This window comes from Oryctolagus cuniculus, chromosome 17 (assembly GCF_051225735.1).
Source record: "Oryctolagus cuniculus isolate XC-2025 breed Fujian yellow rabbit chromosome 17, ASM5122573v1, whole genome shotgun sequence".
NCBI classification, from domain to species: Eukaryota; Metazoa; Chordata; class Mammalia; order Lagomorpha; family Leporidae; genus Oryctolagus; species Oryctolagus cuniculus.
The window spans coordinates 69,174,691-69,190,994 of NC_142883.1; the positions used below are offsets into that span (position 1 = coordinate 69,174,691).

General features: G+C 46.6%; 2 non-coding genes across 2 annotated transcripts; both read right to left on the reverse strand.

Annotated features, from left to right (window-relative positions):
• Positions 1-920: 920 nt before the first annotated feature.
• Positions 921-1,079, reverse strand: LOC127486348 (U1 spliceosomal RNA). Its single transcript, XR_011385820.2, has one exon. It is a non-coding gene; the product is annotated as a U1 spliceosomal RNA (small nuclear RNA).
• Positions 1,080-7,380: 6,301 nt separating this feature from the next.
• LOC127486347 (U1 spliceosomal RNA) lies at positions 7,381-7,544 on the reverse strand. Its single transcript, XR_007913077.3, has one exon. It is a non-coding gene; the product is annotated as a U1 spliceosomal RNA (small nuclear RNA).
• Between the last annotated feature and the right edge of the window lie 8,760 nt (positions 7,545-16,304).

Below are 16,304 nucleotides of genomic sequence, written 5' to 3' on the forward strand. Positions count from 1 at the left end.
GAGCTACTTAGGTTATGTTTACTCCCTCCTCATGAATGGAATGAATGCTGTTATTGTTGAGGGAACAAGGTTTTTTTTTTTTTTTTTAATTCATTCATAGGAATAGGTTCCCTATAAATGGATCAGTTCAGGGCCCATTTTGCACCTCCCACTGTCCCTGTACTTCTCCACCTCCCACTCCTGCTGCCTCTCATCCTGCAGTGATGCAGAAAAAAGGCCCTCGGGGCAGCGCTGTGGTGCAGTGGGTTAATGCCCTGGCCTGCAGCGCCAGCATCCCATATGAGCACCGGTTCGAGTCCCAGCTGCTCCAATTCCTATCCAGCTCTCTGCTATGGCCTGGGATAGCAACAGAAGATGGCCCAAGTCCTTGGGCCCATGCACTCACGTGGGAGACCTGGAAGAAGCCCCTGGCTCCTGGCTTTGGATCTGCACAGATCTGGGCGATGCGACAAATTGGGGAGTGAACCAACAGATGGAAGACCTCTCTCTCTGCCTCCTCTCTCTCTGTAACTCTCAAATAAATAAAAATAAATCTTAAAAAAAGGGTGGGTGGGTGGGAGGGAAGTTATGGTGGGGGGAAGCCACTGTAATCCAAAAGCTGTACTCTGGAAATTTATTAAATAAAAGTTTTAAAAAAAGAGAGAGAAAGGCCCTCACCCCCTCACCCCACACCACGCCCCTTACCTTGGACTTTTCAGCTTTCAAAACTGAAAAATAATTCCTGTGCATTATCAATTGCCTAGAGGCCTGTGCTATGCCGCAGTAGGTTAAAAACACAGCCTACAGCTCTGGCCAAATGGATGGCAGTTGGACTCCCATCTGCTCCCTTTCTCATCCAGCTCTAGGAAAATAGCAGAAGATAGCCCAAGTACTTGGTGACAAACAAAGGATACTTAAATCTACTATTCAAACACCAACACCAGGAGAAAACGCGAACACAGTCCCCCACTACCAGAAGCCACACAGCTGAGTTCCCCACATTTGGGGAAATCAGAGAAATCAGCACATCGGGATGCATAAGCCTCATCCTGGAAAAACCACCTTCGTGATTGTGGCGTCTCCCCCTGCCACGTAAGTATGGGTTGCAGGTGCCCCCAGCACGGGCCCAGTGATGCATACACACTGTACAGTTCAGGTCGTTCCTGAAACGACTCTGGGGCTTTACCTGCGAATTACCAACCAAAAGAAAAGAGATTTTCACACTATAGCTTAGTACTTGTGATAAAGATGATATGACTATGTCTTCAGGGAACGCGCTTCCAAAATCGCTCGGAGTCTTTAATCTACATACTCCACCTCCTGGAGTCACGTCATACGCAGGCCCAGCCCCGCTGGGCGCACGCCAGCGGCTTCCTCTCGGCGGACCGCGCCCTTTATCCCGTTTAGCTGCTCCTCCTGCCCGCGCTGAGGAACGTGAAATCGGGCTATTTTTCTGACAAAAAGGCAGCCTTCCCCCAGCTTTTCGCGTAGCCAAAGACCTTCAGGTAGACAGCTGAGAGCTCAACTTTAGCAAACGGGCATGGATAGGATTTTATTCCCGAGGCAACTTCATGCCTTCCCAGTACACTGACGCTCCAAGCAGACCAGCTCTGTTGCTAGCGAGGAACAGGGCGTGCTAGCTGGGTGTATGTACTGCAGAGTAGGGGTTCTGGAACCCAAGATCTGGACTGCAACTCAGTGTTCACACTGGACAACTCTAGACAAGGTTCTAGCCACTGAACCTGTTTGGAAAATACGCATCACTGACCTTGGAGAAGTACTTGTGATAATTAAACCAAATAAAGTAGCAAAGCAACAGCCTAAACTGTAACACATAATTATAACTTGTGAATCTGGCAACCCAATGAAAACCTGAAAACAAACCAATACTAACAGCCACCATCCACTACTGAGTGCTTACTATGCACCCCACTTTACATGTTATCTTTGTAACTCAGGTGGGAGTTAGAATCTTTTTTTTTATTTGTTTCACAAATAAAGAACCCTGAAGCATGACAAAACTTAATTGCTTGCCAGACTTTAAAAACTCTTTGCCTTCTCCCCCCCCCCCCACTTTGACAGCTCTCATCTTTTGGTTCAATCCCCAAATGCACACAATGACCAGGAATGGGCCCGGACAAAGCCACCCTCGAGTCCCAGCTACACTCCCAATTCCAGCTTCCTGATGATGTGCACCCTGGGAGGTAGTGATAGCTCAGGAGTTGTGTTCCCAGCTGGAAATCCAGGCTCCTAGTTTTGGCCTGGCCCAGCCCTGTCTGTTGGCAGGTATTTGGGAGGAGAACCAGCAGATGAACAATGGATCTCTGTTAGTCTCTGTCTCTCTGCCTTTCAAATAAAAATAACTGCTAAACAAGGAAGGATGGGAAGGAGGGTGGGAAGGAACTTAGAGACAAAGGGATAAAGTTTTTTTTTTTTGTTTTTCTTTTTGTTGTTTTTGTTTTTGGACAGGCAGAGTTAGTGAGAGAGAGACGGAGAGAAAGGTCTTCCTTTTGCCGTTGGTTCACCCCCCAAATGGCTGCTACAGTCGGCGCGCCGCGCTGATCTGAAGCCAGGAGCCAGGTGCTTCTCCTGGTCTCCCATGTGGGTGCAAGGCCCAGGCACTTGGGCCATCCTCCACTGCCTTCCCAGGCCAGAGCAGAGAGCTGGACTGGAAGAGGAGCAACTGGGACAGAATCCAGCGCTCTGACAGGGACTAGAACCTGGAGTACCAGACCCGCAGGCAGAGGATCAGCCTAGTGAGCCACGGCGCTGGCCAGGGATAAAGATTTTAAGGAGAGGCTCTCCAAGTTTGGACAAACTCCAAAAAGATAAACTACTGGATGGAGACCTTCATTCATTACTCAGAAAAGAATGAAGAGCCCTGCTCGCATAGAAAAACAGAAATGTCTAGGAGAAAGCATCCTGCATTTGAGTGCATTGGCCTAGTCACATCAGATGCAATTTATTTACTTGTTCAGTTTCTAGGTGTGTCCCTTCAAGCAGAGCCTGTATTTATAAATTTACTCTATTTTCTTTGTTTCCTTTTGTCCTCCTTTGGCATTTAGTAAAATGCTGACTTTTTTTTTAAAATTTTTGACAGGTAGAGTGGACAGTGAGAGAGACAGAGAGAAAGGTCTTCCTTTGCCGTTGGTTCACCCTCCAATGGCTGCTGTGGCCGGCGCTCTGCGGCCGGCGCACCGCACTGATCCGATGGCAGGAGCCAGGAGCCAGGTGCTTTTCCTGGTCTCCCATGGGGTGCAGGGCCCAAGGACTTGGGCCATCCTCCACTGCACTCCCTGGCCACAGCAGAGAGCTGGCCTGGAAGAAGGGCAACCGGGACAGAATCCGGCGCCCCGACCGGAACTAGAACCCGGTGTGCCGGCGCCGCAAGGCGGAGGATTAGCCTAGTGAGCCACGGCGCCGGCCCCAAAATGCTGACTTTTAAGGAGGAGTAAGTTCAAGAGACCTATACAGTTCAATATTGTGACTATACTTAATAACTATCTATTGTTATCTTGAAAATTCCTGAGAGTAATTTTTTTTTTGCTAATCTGTCTTTAAGATGTATTTATTTGAAAGACAGAGTGACAGAGAGAGAGGGAGAGACAGAGATCTTTGATCTGCCAGTTCACTCCCCAAATGGCTGCAGCAGTGGTGGGCCTAAGTACATGGGCCATCCTCTGCTGTTTTCCCAGGAGCATCAGCAGGCAACTGAATTGGAAGCAGAGCACCTGGGACTTGAACTATTGCTCCAATGTGGTATGCCAGTGTTGTAGACAGCAGTTTAACCCACTGTATCACAATGCTGACCCCTGGTCAATCTTTTTTAGATAGAGCTCATATCCTCTGGTTCACCTGCTGAATGCCCATGACAGCTGGGGCCAGGCCAGGTCAGAAGTTGGGAGCTGGAAGCTCAATCGAGGTCTCCCACATGAGTGGGTGGGAGGCTGAACTCAGAAGCTGAACCTGGGACTCAAACCCAGGTAGTCTAATATGGGATGCTGGCACCCCTAGCTTAAAAGCTTATCTGCTAGGCCAAATGCCCACCCTGACAGTGATTTTAAGTGTTTTCACCACAAACAAGTGATAAGTATGCCAGGTAACACATATGTTAATTAGTTCAATTTAGTTGTTCCATAATGTATTCATATTTCTAAACAATATGCTATATACAATAAACATAAACATCTTTTCTTTGTCAATTAAGAGAATGTCAACCTGAAAGGTGTGAGGAAAAAGGAAGGGAGAGCTTCAGTTTTGGAGTGCAGCAGGCCCAAAGCTTGGGAGAGACAGATTGTGCAGTGAATGAATGTCTGCAATGGAAAAAGCCAATGGAGCAAGCTAGAACTACATTAGGAGTCAAGTGCATCTAGAGCTTAGGCTGGCTCAGCAGTTAAGTGAAAACTCAGACTTTATGGCAAAAGGGAGACACAGAAGAGTTTTCAGGTGAGTAATGATTGGTTGCTTTTTACTTTTTATAATAAAGATATATTTACTTATTGGAAAGACACAGAGAGAGAGAAGGTGATAGATCATGCATCCGTTGGTTCATTCCCCCAAATGGCTGCAATGGCAAGGGCAGGCCAGGCAGAAGCCAGGAGCTTCATCTGGAACTCCCAAATGGGTGCAGGGGTCCAAGTAGTTGGGCCATCTTCCACTGTTTTCTCGAGCCCATTAGCAGGGAGCAGGATTGGAAGTGGAGCAGCCAGACTGGAATCGGCACTTATGGGGGATCCTGGTGTCCCAGGCAGAAGCTTTACCCACTATACCACAATGCTGTGCCCCCGTTAGGCTTTTTATATATTTTTAAAGAAAGATTTATTTGGGGCCAGTACTAATGTGCCTGGAAGGGCTGTGAAAGATGGCCCCAGCCACTCACATGGGAGACCTGAATGGAATTCCTAGCTGGCCCAGCACTGACCGTGAAGTGATGGCCATTTGGGGAGTAAACCAACAGATGGAGATCTCTGTATTTCCCCACCACTATCACTCTGCCTCTCTTTTTCTTCCTTCCCTTCCCTTCCCTTCCCTTCCCTTCCCTTCCCTTCCCTTCCCTTCCCTTCCCTTCCCTTTCCTTCCTTCCTTCCTTCCTTCCTTCCTTCCTTCCTTGATTTATTTACTTATTTGAAGGCAGAGTTACAGAGAGGCAGAGGTAGAGAGAGAGGTCTTCCATCCACTGGTTCACTCCCCAATTGGCCGCAATGGCCGGAGCTGCACTGATCCAAAGGCAGGAGCTAGGAGTTTCTTCTGAGTCTCCCACGTGGGTGCAGGGCCCCAAGCACTTGGGCTATCTTCTACTGCTTTCCCAGGCCTTAGCAGAGAGCTGGATTGGAAGAGGAGCAGCCAGGACTAAAACCAGCGCCGTATGGGATGCCGGCACTGCAGGCGCCAGCTTTACCTGCTTCTCTTTACACATGTTTTTAATTTCTTCTACCCAGGTGTTTCAAAACTTCTCCACATTTAAACATTTCTCAATGACAGTGGCATTACTCCCAAAGGGAAGTCTTGAAAATCTGTGGGGATGTATTTTGTACAGTCATGCCAAACGCTTGCATATTGAGGGAGATCAGAAGAGGAAATCCTAAAGTATACTTGAGTTTATTTCCAGGTGGCTATTCTGAGGCACTGCAGACACAAGAATGACACTAAAAAAGTAGTCCTTTTGTAAAAGTAAACTCACATCTATATATGTTAGTAAACAGTGGGTGCAATGAAGGCTTTTCTATCTATTTGTCTAGGAAAGATCTTTTCACAAGAGATTGGGGATCTGGCATTTGGCCCTGAAAAAGAGTATTGCAGGTGACCTTCAGGTGAGTGTTACCTGGGAGACATTATCTGCATAGGACCACCTTTGTTCAGTAGTCCCTCACACTTCTATGACATGCATTACCACCTACCCACCCCGGAAACCTCAAGCTCCTATTTCTGTAGCTCAAAATGCTATTTGAGCTTCAATCTTCTGAGCCCTTTCTTTGAGCCTCATACTTTGTTATCTCATGTCTCTGCATGCTAATAAATACAGGAATGAAAGGAAAAGCTTCCCCTGGAATGCAATGACGACAAACAGATTACACAGGAGAAGATACATAGATCTATTATGTGTTTAGTGGTGATTACAGTGCAGTTACCCACTACCCAAACAAATCGGGAGCTTACAATGCTTTTTCATAAGGTAGGGAAAGAAGAGCCAATGAGAACAATTTTTAGGGAGACAGTGAATGATTTTTAGAGAAATTCAGTGGGCCTGGAGAAACATACAATGACCTGGGACAAAGTCCACTGCATTTGCAGAACAGATAATGGATTGTAAATGATTCTCTTTAGTACTGAATGGACCAAAATAGAAAGCAATAGTATGTGGCCATTCCTCCAACCCATCTTGGGAGTGTTCTGTAACAGCAGGAAGCTGGAATTAGAACCAAAGCTGGAGGCCAGTGCTGTAGTGCAGCGGGTTAAAGCCCTGGTCTGAAGCGCTGGTATCCCCTATGGATGTCGGTTCTAGTCCCAGTTGCTCTTCTTCCGATCCAGCTCTTTGCTATGGTCTGGGAAAGCAGTAGAAGATGGCCCAAGTCCTTGTGCCCCTGCACCTGAGTGGAAGACTTGGAATAAGCTTCTGCCTCCTGACTTTGGATCAGCGCAGCTCTGGCCGTTGCAGCCAACTGGGTAGTAAACCAGAGGATGGAAGACCTCTCTCTTTCTCTCTTTCTCTGCCTCTCCTCTCTCTTTGTAACTCTTTGAAATAAATAAATAAATCTTAATTTTTTTTTTATCTGAGAGGTAGAGTTACAGAGAAAAACATCTCCCATCCACTGGTTCACTCCCCAAATGGACACAATGGCTGGGGCTGGGCAGGCCATAAGCAGGGAGCTGGAGCAGAAGTGTAGCAGCCAGGATTTGAACTGGCACCCATATAGAATGCCAGAGGCTTTAATGCAGTAGACAAGGCACAGCCTCTGTTAAATGCTTAAGTAGAAAGGACTAACAAATAGTGACCCAAAACTACAATGCAATTGGTTGGATTTAGAGAAAAATCACTGTTCAAGAGAATAACATACCCTGGCTGTTTCGGAATTCAAATCAACCTAGAGAACCAGCACAAGAAACCTAATTGCTCTTTTCTCAAAACAGCAATATGATCCAGATGGATGCCCATGCTGAGGAAAATCACCTCAGTCACAAGGCCAAAAAAAAAAAAAGAGACCTCAGCAGACAATGCTCTACACCAAACCAGCACAATACCTATAAACTTGTCAACCAAATTACATAAAATGGCCCTTATGTCTAAAAAACACCCCTTCACAAGAGCAGTTAGCTGCTGTAAGAGCTTCATTCAAAGGCATAACTCCCCTCACAATGACTAACCTTTACAGTACTGAAAACTTTTCTTCAGACCAAAGAAAACAGGGGAGAGCACGAACACAGTCCCCCACTACCACAAATTATGCAGTCAAGTTTCCCACATTTGGGGAAATTGCAGGGGTCAGCATATCCCGAGTGCAATGGATGAGCCTCACCCTGGGAAAACCACCTTCGTGATCATGGTATCTCCCCTGCCAGGTAAGTATGAGTTGGTCAGTCCTGAGGTCTGTCATAGCCTGCTGTACACAGCACTGTTTACATATGGTCCCCACATAAATGTTCGGCTAAAAGCCGCATATAATGATGTGAAATTAATCAAAACACTCTGAAACCTATGAAAAATCAGCAGCCTTTGAAAATTCCCCAAATTACACTCTGAGACATACAAGCATGGAAGAAGCACCCTTTCCAAGTCTGCACTGCAATTCTTCATCTACATATCACCCGCCTCCACAGATGACGTCAGCCCTGGGACTCACTTTCCGCATTCACAATCAGTCCTTCCTCTTTCCCTAAAGACGAAGCTTGTAAACAGTGTAATGGCATGTGATACTTTTTTCTTTGTAAAGATTTATTTATTTACTTGAAAGGCAGAGTGACAGAGAGAGAGATCTTCTATCTGTTGTTTCATTCCCCCAAATGCCTGCAACAGCTGGGTCTAGGCCAGGCTGAAGCTACGAGCCAGGAAAGCCATCCATGTCTATCACACATGTAGCAGGAACCCAAGTACCTGGCCATCCTCCTCTGCCTTCCAAGGTGTCTTAGCAGGGAGCTTTATGGGAAGCATCAAGAAGCAGGGACTCAAACTGGCACACCCCAAAGGGGTTGCCAGCAGTACAAGGCTAGCCCTAGCGTGATAATTCTTGCTGTTTCTTTTCACCTTGCAGCCTACTAGCACACTATTGTTGACATTTTCTTTCATAAACGTAGTAATCAGATGCTTATTTTTTGAGTGTGAATATATGTAATAGTAATAAAGTTATATGTAATTATATTTAATAGTACTAAACATAATAATGGTAGTAGTAGCTGGGAACACATACATGGCACTTATTATATGTCAGACACTGTTCTAAGTATTTTACATAACGTAAACACATTAATCTTCATAATCATTCTATGAGGTAGGTAGAACTGTTATCTCCATCTTTACAACAGGCACAGAAAGAGTACCTTTAAATTTAATAGTATATCCAGCCTTATTCCACTTGATGAACACATTTTTTAAATGCTCACAGTCAGGCCTGGCGCCGTGGCTCACTTGGCTAATCCTCCGCCTGTGGTGCTGGTATCTCATATGGGTGCTGGGTTCTAGTCTCGGTTGCTCCTCTTCCAGTCCAGCTCTCTGCTGTGGCCGAGGAGGGCAGTGGAGGATAGCCCAAGTGCTTGGGCCCTGCACCCGCATGGGAGACCAGGAGGAAGCACCTGGCTCCTGGCTTTGGATCGGCGCAGCGCCAGCCATAGCGGCCATTTGGGTTGGTGAACCAACAGAAGGAAGACCTTTCTCTCTCTCTCTCTCCCTCTGTCTCTCTCTCTCTAATTCTACCTGTCAAATAAATAAATAAATAAAATCTTTGAAAAAATAACTAAATGTTCACAATCCATTTCATCCATTCATTTGACAAGAGTTTGCTGTATTCCTATTGTTAGGGCCTTAAGAGTGGTAAAATGTGTAAGGATTAATCTCTCTTTCTGAAGAACCCAGAACCCAGGGAAGTAGAAAAGATAAGGCAAATGAAAATAAGAAACCTGGAGCCACCTGCAGTGCTGGCATCCTTTCTGAGTCTCGGCTACTTCACTTCTGATTCAGCTCTCTGCTAAAGTGCCTGGGAAAGAAGCTGAAGATGGCCCAAGTTCTTGGCCTCCTGTACCCCTGTGGGAGACCTGGAAGAAGCTCTGGGCCCCTGGCTTCAGATCAGCCCAGCTCTTATCATTGTGGCCACTGGGGAGTGAACTAGTAGACGGAAGACTCTCTCTCTCTCTCTCTCTCTCTCTCTCTAACTCTGCTTTTTAAGAAAATCTAAAAAGAAAGGCAGGCAGGCAGACAGGAAATGTGAATCTTGCCCTAGTGTTCCTCTTTATCTCTTATCTCAAGTAGAATTCCTATTCATTGCACCATCCTGTGATCAATCATTCTTTGAGGCAAGAAACCCCTGCCAAGGATAGCACAGTTTCTTATGCAATGGATCTTTCCTAACCCTGGCTGCTATAAAAAGAACAAGAGATGGGCTGGCACTGTGGCTTACTTGGTTAATCCTCTGCCTATGGTGCCAGCATCCCATATGGGTGCTGGGTTCTAGTCCTGGTTGCTCTTCTTCCAGCCACAGTCTCTGCTGTGGCCTGGGAAGGCAGTGGAGGATGGCCCAAGTACTTGGGCACCTGCACCCACGTGGGAGACCAGGAGAAAACACCTGGCTCCTGGCTTTAGATCAGCATAGCTCCGGCCGTGGTGGCCATTTGGGGGGTGAACCAACAGAAGGAAGACCTTTCTCTCTGTCTCTCTCCCTCACTGTCTATCTGTCAAATAAAAAAGAGAGAGAGAGAGAGAGAGAGAGAGAGAGAACTTCTCCAGAGGAAACTAGGGCAGGCTCCCTTGAAGCGATGACATTTAAGACAGGTCTCAAAGAGTGTGAAGAAAAATGTAATATTATTTATGAAAGAACAACAAAAGGTATGAAGGGAATAAAAGGGTACCTGGGAACTGGGTTGGAGGTTAAGGGCACGTTTCTATGCGTTATTTATCAAGAACTCTATATACATGTAATTAAAGTAAATGTTAAGGAATGAAATAAAAGGGGGACAGGACTTGGCCCTGTAAAAATGGGCACTGTAATCCAAGAGGAATGTGTTCTACCTAGATACTACACACCTGATCAGCAAGAGGGATGGAAAATACTTTTTTAAAGATTTATTTATTTATTTATTTGAAAGTCAAAGTTACACAGAGAAAGAAGGAGAAGCAGAGAGAGAGAGAGAGAGAGGTCTTCCATCCACTGGTTCATTCCCCAGGTGGCTGCAATGGCCAGAGCTGTGCTGATCCGAAGCCAGGAGCCAGGTCTCCCAAGCTGGTGCAGGTCTCCCACTCTGATGCAGGGGCCCAAGGACTTGGGCCATCCTCTACTGCTTTCCCAGGCCATAGCAGAGAGCTGGATCAGAAGTGGAGCAGCCAGGACTCGAATCATTGCCCATATGGGATGCTAGCACTGCAGGCCGGGGCTTTACCTGCTATACCACAGCACTGGTCCCGGGATGGAAAAATTAATGTGCCTATAGTACCAATTTAGAGGAAAAATAAAACAAAGAGCTATCATAGATTTACCAGGGCCTAAGAGTGGAGATCTACAGAACTCTAAATGTTTTTGAGGGGATAGAGAGGAGAGTCAAGGTCAGATCTGGCTGGCTCCATGGGCAAGTGAGTTGTGTACTAGCTCAGGGTCCTGCACTTGGGACTCCTTACTTGGTTCATTTAAAAAAAAATTATTTACTTATTTGAAAGAGTTACACAGAGAGAGGAGAGACCAAGAGAGAGAGCGAGGTCTTCCATCCACTGGATCACTCCCTAGTTGGCTGCAACAGAGCTGTGCTGACCCGAAGCCAGGAACCAGGAGCTAATTCCGGTCTCAAGGACTTGGGCCATCTTCTACTGCTTTCCCAGGCCATAGCAGAGAGCTGGATTGGGAGTAGAGCAGCTGGGTCTCAAACCGGCGCCCAAATGGAATGCCGGTGCTTCAGGCCAGGGCGTTAACCCGCTGCACCACAGCACCAGCCCCTCCTTACTTGGTTTAATACTCTGCTACCAACACCTTGAAATTCTTTTTAACAAGGAGCTCTCAGGACCTGCGTTGTGGCACACAGGGTAAAGCTGCAATGCCAGACGGGGATGACAGTTCGTGTCCTGGCTGTTCCACTTCCAATCCAGCTCCCTGCTAATGGCCTGCAGAAAGCAGCAGTAGATGGTCCAAGTGGTTGGGTCCCTGCTAACCATGTGGGAGACCTGGAAAAAGCTGCTGGTATCAGCCGGGCCCAGCCCTGGTCTTTGTGGCCATCTGGGGAGTGAAACAGTGGAGGGAAGATCAGTCTGTCTCTCCTTCTCTCTAAAACTCTGACGTTAAAAAACAAAGAAACAAGAAGCTCTCATTAACATTTTGTAAAGGGACACAATACATAGTCAAGGGAGGAAAGATGATGTACATTTTGTAGGGAAGTTCAAACTTTCCCTCTGAAGGTTCAATATTTGAATCAGCTGAGATAAACTGTGAATGGACAGAATAACAGTAGAAAAGCCTTAACAAATGTATTTGATCATGGTTTATGTGATGGGAGAGGCTTTAAAGACCCAAGGTAAACTATCCATTTATATGCTTAGGTTCAGTGAAGCTTGGACAGCTGAACAGAAATATGATTGGATAAAAAGGATATGATGATAATAATAGAGTGAGTGGGGAAACAGCAAGGCCTGTCCAGATTCTTCCCCTCTCTTCCTTCAGGGTAGGGGACAGGACCCTTCCTGGAATACAATGGGGGTCTTAAGACAATCAATCAAACATAGTTTCTTTATGGCCAACTTTTTTTTTATTTGAAAGAATTAGAGGGAGGAGGAGGGAAGGAGATAGATATCTTCCATATGCCGGTTCGTCTTTCCTCCCCCCCGCCCCCAGAAATGGCAGCAACAGGCTGAAGCCAGGAGCTTCATCTGGGTCTCCCACGCAGGTGCAGGGGCTCATTAGAAGGGAGCTGGACCAGAAGTGGAGCAGCCAGGACTCAAACTGGCACCCAGATGGGATGCCAGCATTGCAGAGGCAGCTTAACCCTCTAGGCCACAGTGCTGGCACCCTTTGGGCAACCCTTACACAGCGAAGTGGGGAAAAGTTAAGAGCAATACTTTTGGGTTTTATGGCTGGCTTTGCAGAAAAGAGGCTCTGGTTTCTCTAACCCACTTTGGGGAAGAGGGATTCTAGTTTCCATTGCTTGCCTTGGGGAAGAATCAGCCGCAGTGACACAGTACGGCAGAAGGTTGGACCAAACTTTAATTTTGAGACCTTCATTTTGGGGTGTCTCTTTTCTTTTATTTTTTTAAATATTTATTTGAAAAGCAGAGTTACAGAGAGGCAGAGACAGAGACATTATACAGACTATTTCACTGCCAGCACCCTGCATGGACTTCACAAGTGAGCTGTACTGGTCACTTCTGTCACAGGAGGACTTCCTGAAGCTCATGCCTACTTACTTTAAACCCACCAAAAAGAATGCTCCATGGGGAATCTCCTTGAGTAACGCCTTGGACCACAACAAAGACTTGGATCTATGTTTGTCTTTCAGATCCTTTCTCCCAGTGATGAACCTCTTGTGTGACCTTCAAGCATAGTATGTACCTCCTAAACCTGTAGGTAATAACATTCCTCCCTCCCCCATTTTGTATCTGTCCTAATCTTTTAAAGGGTGTCAGTGAAGGTGTGCTCTCCATCTTAAAGATCCTAAACCAAAATAATATGATATGTCAATTTATGCAAAAAATCCTAAAGCACTCACCATAAAAAATTTTAAAAAAACCTTTAAAACATTCATAAGCAAAGTTCACAGGAAATACGATCAATACCTTAAACCAATATATTTCTTTGAAATAGCAAGACTACTTGGAAAATGAATTTTTGAAATCATTTTACAAGTAAATGATTCTATTTCCTAATATTTACATGTCTACTAGCCATTTCTAATAATTCTCCACATAATCTACTACACCCCTAGTTTCTTTAATGGGTTATGATAAACTTTTGCTTATCATCCTATTTTCAAATGAGAAAAATAAGAAAACTTTCAACTGGAAACGAACTAAAATTATGCCATATATAATAAAGGAATGATAGAGAGGTGAAAGCATTGAGGCACAGGGAAAGCCAGATATGGTAAACCACGTTCATGATCACGGTACCTCTCTCTGCCAAGTAAATATGAGTGTTAAGGACTGCTTGACATATTACACTCAGATTCCATACACTCTTTAAAATAAATGAAAAATAAATGTTTAAAAAATTATTTTACTTTTTTACTTGAGAAGCAGAGACACATAAAGCCAGAGGGAGTGTGTGTGCTCTCACTGCTGGTTCACTTCCCAAATGTCTACAATAGCTGGGAGCTGGGAAGTAGTTCAGATCGCCCACATGGATGGCAAGGACTATGCCACTTGAGCCATAACCTGCTGCCTCCTGGGGTGTACATTATCAAGAAACTGGAATTGGGAGCAGAGTCAGGACTAGAATTCATTTAACTTCAGTTGGAACACCAGTGTCCTAATGAACATCTTAACTGCTAGACCAAACACCTGCAGTGGAGGTTGTTTTTTCTTTTAAAGATTTATTTATTTGAAAGACAGAGAGAGAGAGAGAGAGAGAGAGAGAGAGAGAGAGATCTTCCATTTGCTTGTTCCCACCCCAAATGGCTGAAACAGCCAGGTCTGGGCCAGGCCAAAGCCATGAAACAGGAACTCCATCCAGGTCTTACACATAGGTGGCAGGGACCCAAGTCCTTGGGTCATCATCTGCTGCTTTCCCTGGTGCATTAGCAGGAAGCTGGATGGGGAACAGAGCAGTCAGTGTTAGGGTCGAGAAGCATCCGCAGCCCAAGGAACGACTCCAAGAGACACTCTCATGCAATCAGCAAGGGGTTTGTTGATCCAGCATGCTGGGGCTCTCTGAACATGCAGGAACAGAGCAGCCCCGAGAAGTCAAGGGTCAGGGTTTTTATAGGGTTTTCAGAGACATTCCACACATTATGGTTCCATTTAGCGACTCATCTCACACTGCGGGAAACTAATTAGCAAATCAACCCACACCGCGGGAAACTCATTAGCACGTGCAGGGAGTTCAAAGGACATCTGGCGGGAACAGTGGATGAGGCAAGGGTTACACAGCTTCGGCCCCTCATCCTCACACAGGTGCAACTGTAAAGATAAGGAACCAAAACTATACAACCCCCGCCACATGGGGTTTCAACTTTGGGGAAGGAGGTTTAGGCCTGCAATTTTAATTCTTCATTAGGACCTGGTCTGGCCTTCTGATATGGGATGGCACTCTGACATGAGATGCTGGCCTTGCAAGTGACAGCTTAACCCACTGTACCACAATGCTGGCCCCATCGAGTTGTTTGTTTATCTTAATTTTTTCTTTTTCTTTTTCTTTTTTTTTTTGACAGGCAGAGTTAGATAGTGAGAGAGAAAGAGAGAAAGAGAGAGAGAGAGAGAGAGAAAGAGAGAGAGAAAAGTCTTCCTTTTTCCGTTGGTTCACCCCCCCAAATGGCCACTACGGCCGGCGCGCTGCGCCGATCCGAAGCCAGGAGCCAGGTGCTTCCTTCCGGTCTCCCATGCGGGTGCAGGACCCAAGCACTTGGGCCATCCTCCACTGCACTCCCGGGCCACAGCAGAGAGCTGGACCAGAAGAGGAACAACTGGGACAGAATCCGGTGCCCCGACCAGGACTAGAACCCGGGGTGCCAGCGCCACAGGCAGAGAATTAGACTAGTGAGCTGCAGCACCGGCCTGTTTATTTTTTGAATTATTTTTAGATATTTTTATTTATCACATCTGGTGTTGTGGCATAGGAGGTAAAACCCATTGTCTGTGACACCAGCATCACATATGGACACCCGTGTTCATGTCTCAGCTGTTCCATTTCCGATCCAAGTCCCTGCTAATGGCCTGAGAAAAGGAGTGGAAGATGGCCCAAGTGTTTGGGCTTCTGTCAGTCACCCACATGGGAGACCGGATGAAGCTCCTGGCTTCAGCCTGGCCCAGTGCTGGCCATTGTGGCCATCTGGAGAGAGAACCAGCATATGGAAGATATCTCTCTTTCTCTCCCTCTCTGTCACTCTGTTTTTCAAAATAAATTTTTTTAAATGATTTATTTATTTACTCGAAAGGCAGAGTGACAGAGAAGCAGAGGCAGAGAGACAAAGAGAAACATCTTCCATCTGCTGGTTCACTCTCCAAAATGGCCGCAATGGTCAGAGCTGAGCCCATCTGAAGCCAGGAGCTTCTTCCGGGTCTCCCAAGTGGGTACAGGGGCCCACGGACTTGGGCCATCTTCTACTATTTTCCCAGGCCATAGCAGAGAGCTGAATTGGAAGTGGAGCAACCGGGACTTGAACAGGCACACAAAAAGGATGCAGGTACTGCAGGTGGCAGCCTCACCCTCCATGCCACAGTGCCAGGCAACTCAAAATAATTTTAAACAGCCAGGGCTGAGCTCAACTGAAGCCAGGAGCCTGGAACTCCCTCAAGGTCTCCCAATTGGGTGGCAGTGGCCCATGTACTTGGACCATCATCTACCTCTTTCCCAGGTGCATTATCAGGAAGCTGGATCAAAAATGAAGCTGTGTCACAGGGCTGACCCTAACCTCAAATTGCAAAAGACAGGGGCCGGCACTGTGGCACAAAGGTTAACACCCTGGCCTGAAGCCCGGTATCCCATATGGGTGCCGATTCTAGTCCTGGCTGCTCCTCTTCCGATCCAGCTCTCTGCTATGGCCTGGGAAAGCAGTAGAAAAATGGTTCAAGTCCTTGAGTCCCTACACCCACGTGGGAGACCCAGAGGAAGCTCCTGACTCCTGGCTTTGCATTGACGCAGCTACGGCCATTGCAGCCAATTGGGTGGTGAACCAGCAGATGGAAGACCTCTCTCTCTGTCTCTACCTTTCTCTGTAACTCTGTCTTTCAAATAAATAAAATAAATCTTTTTTTTTGACAGGCACAGTGGACAGTGAGAGAGAGAGACAGAGAGAAAAGTCTTCCTTTGCCATTGGTCCACCCCACAGTGGCCGCTGTGGCTGGTGCGCTGTGGCCGGCGCACTGCGCTGATCCAGAGCCAGGAGCCAGGTGCTTCTCCTGATCTCCCATGTGGGTACAGGGCCCAAGGACTTAGGCCATCCTCCACTGCACTCCCGGACCACAGCAGAGAGCTGGACAGGAAGAGGAG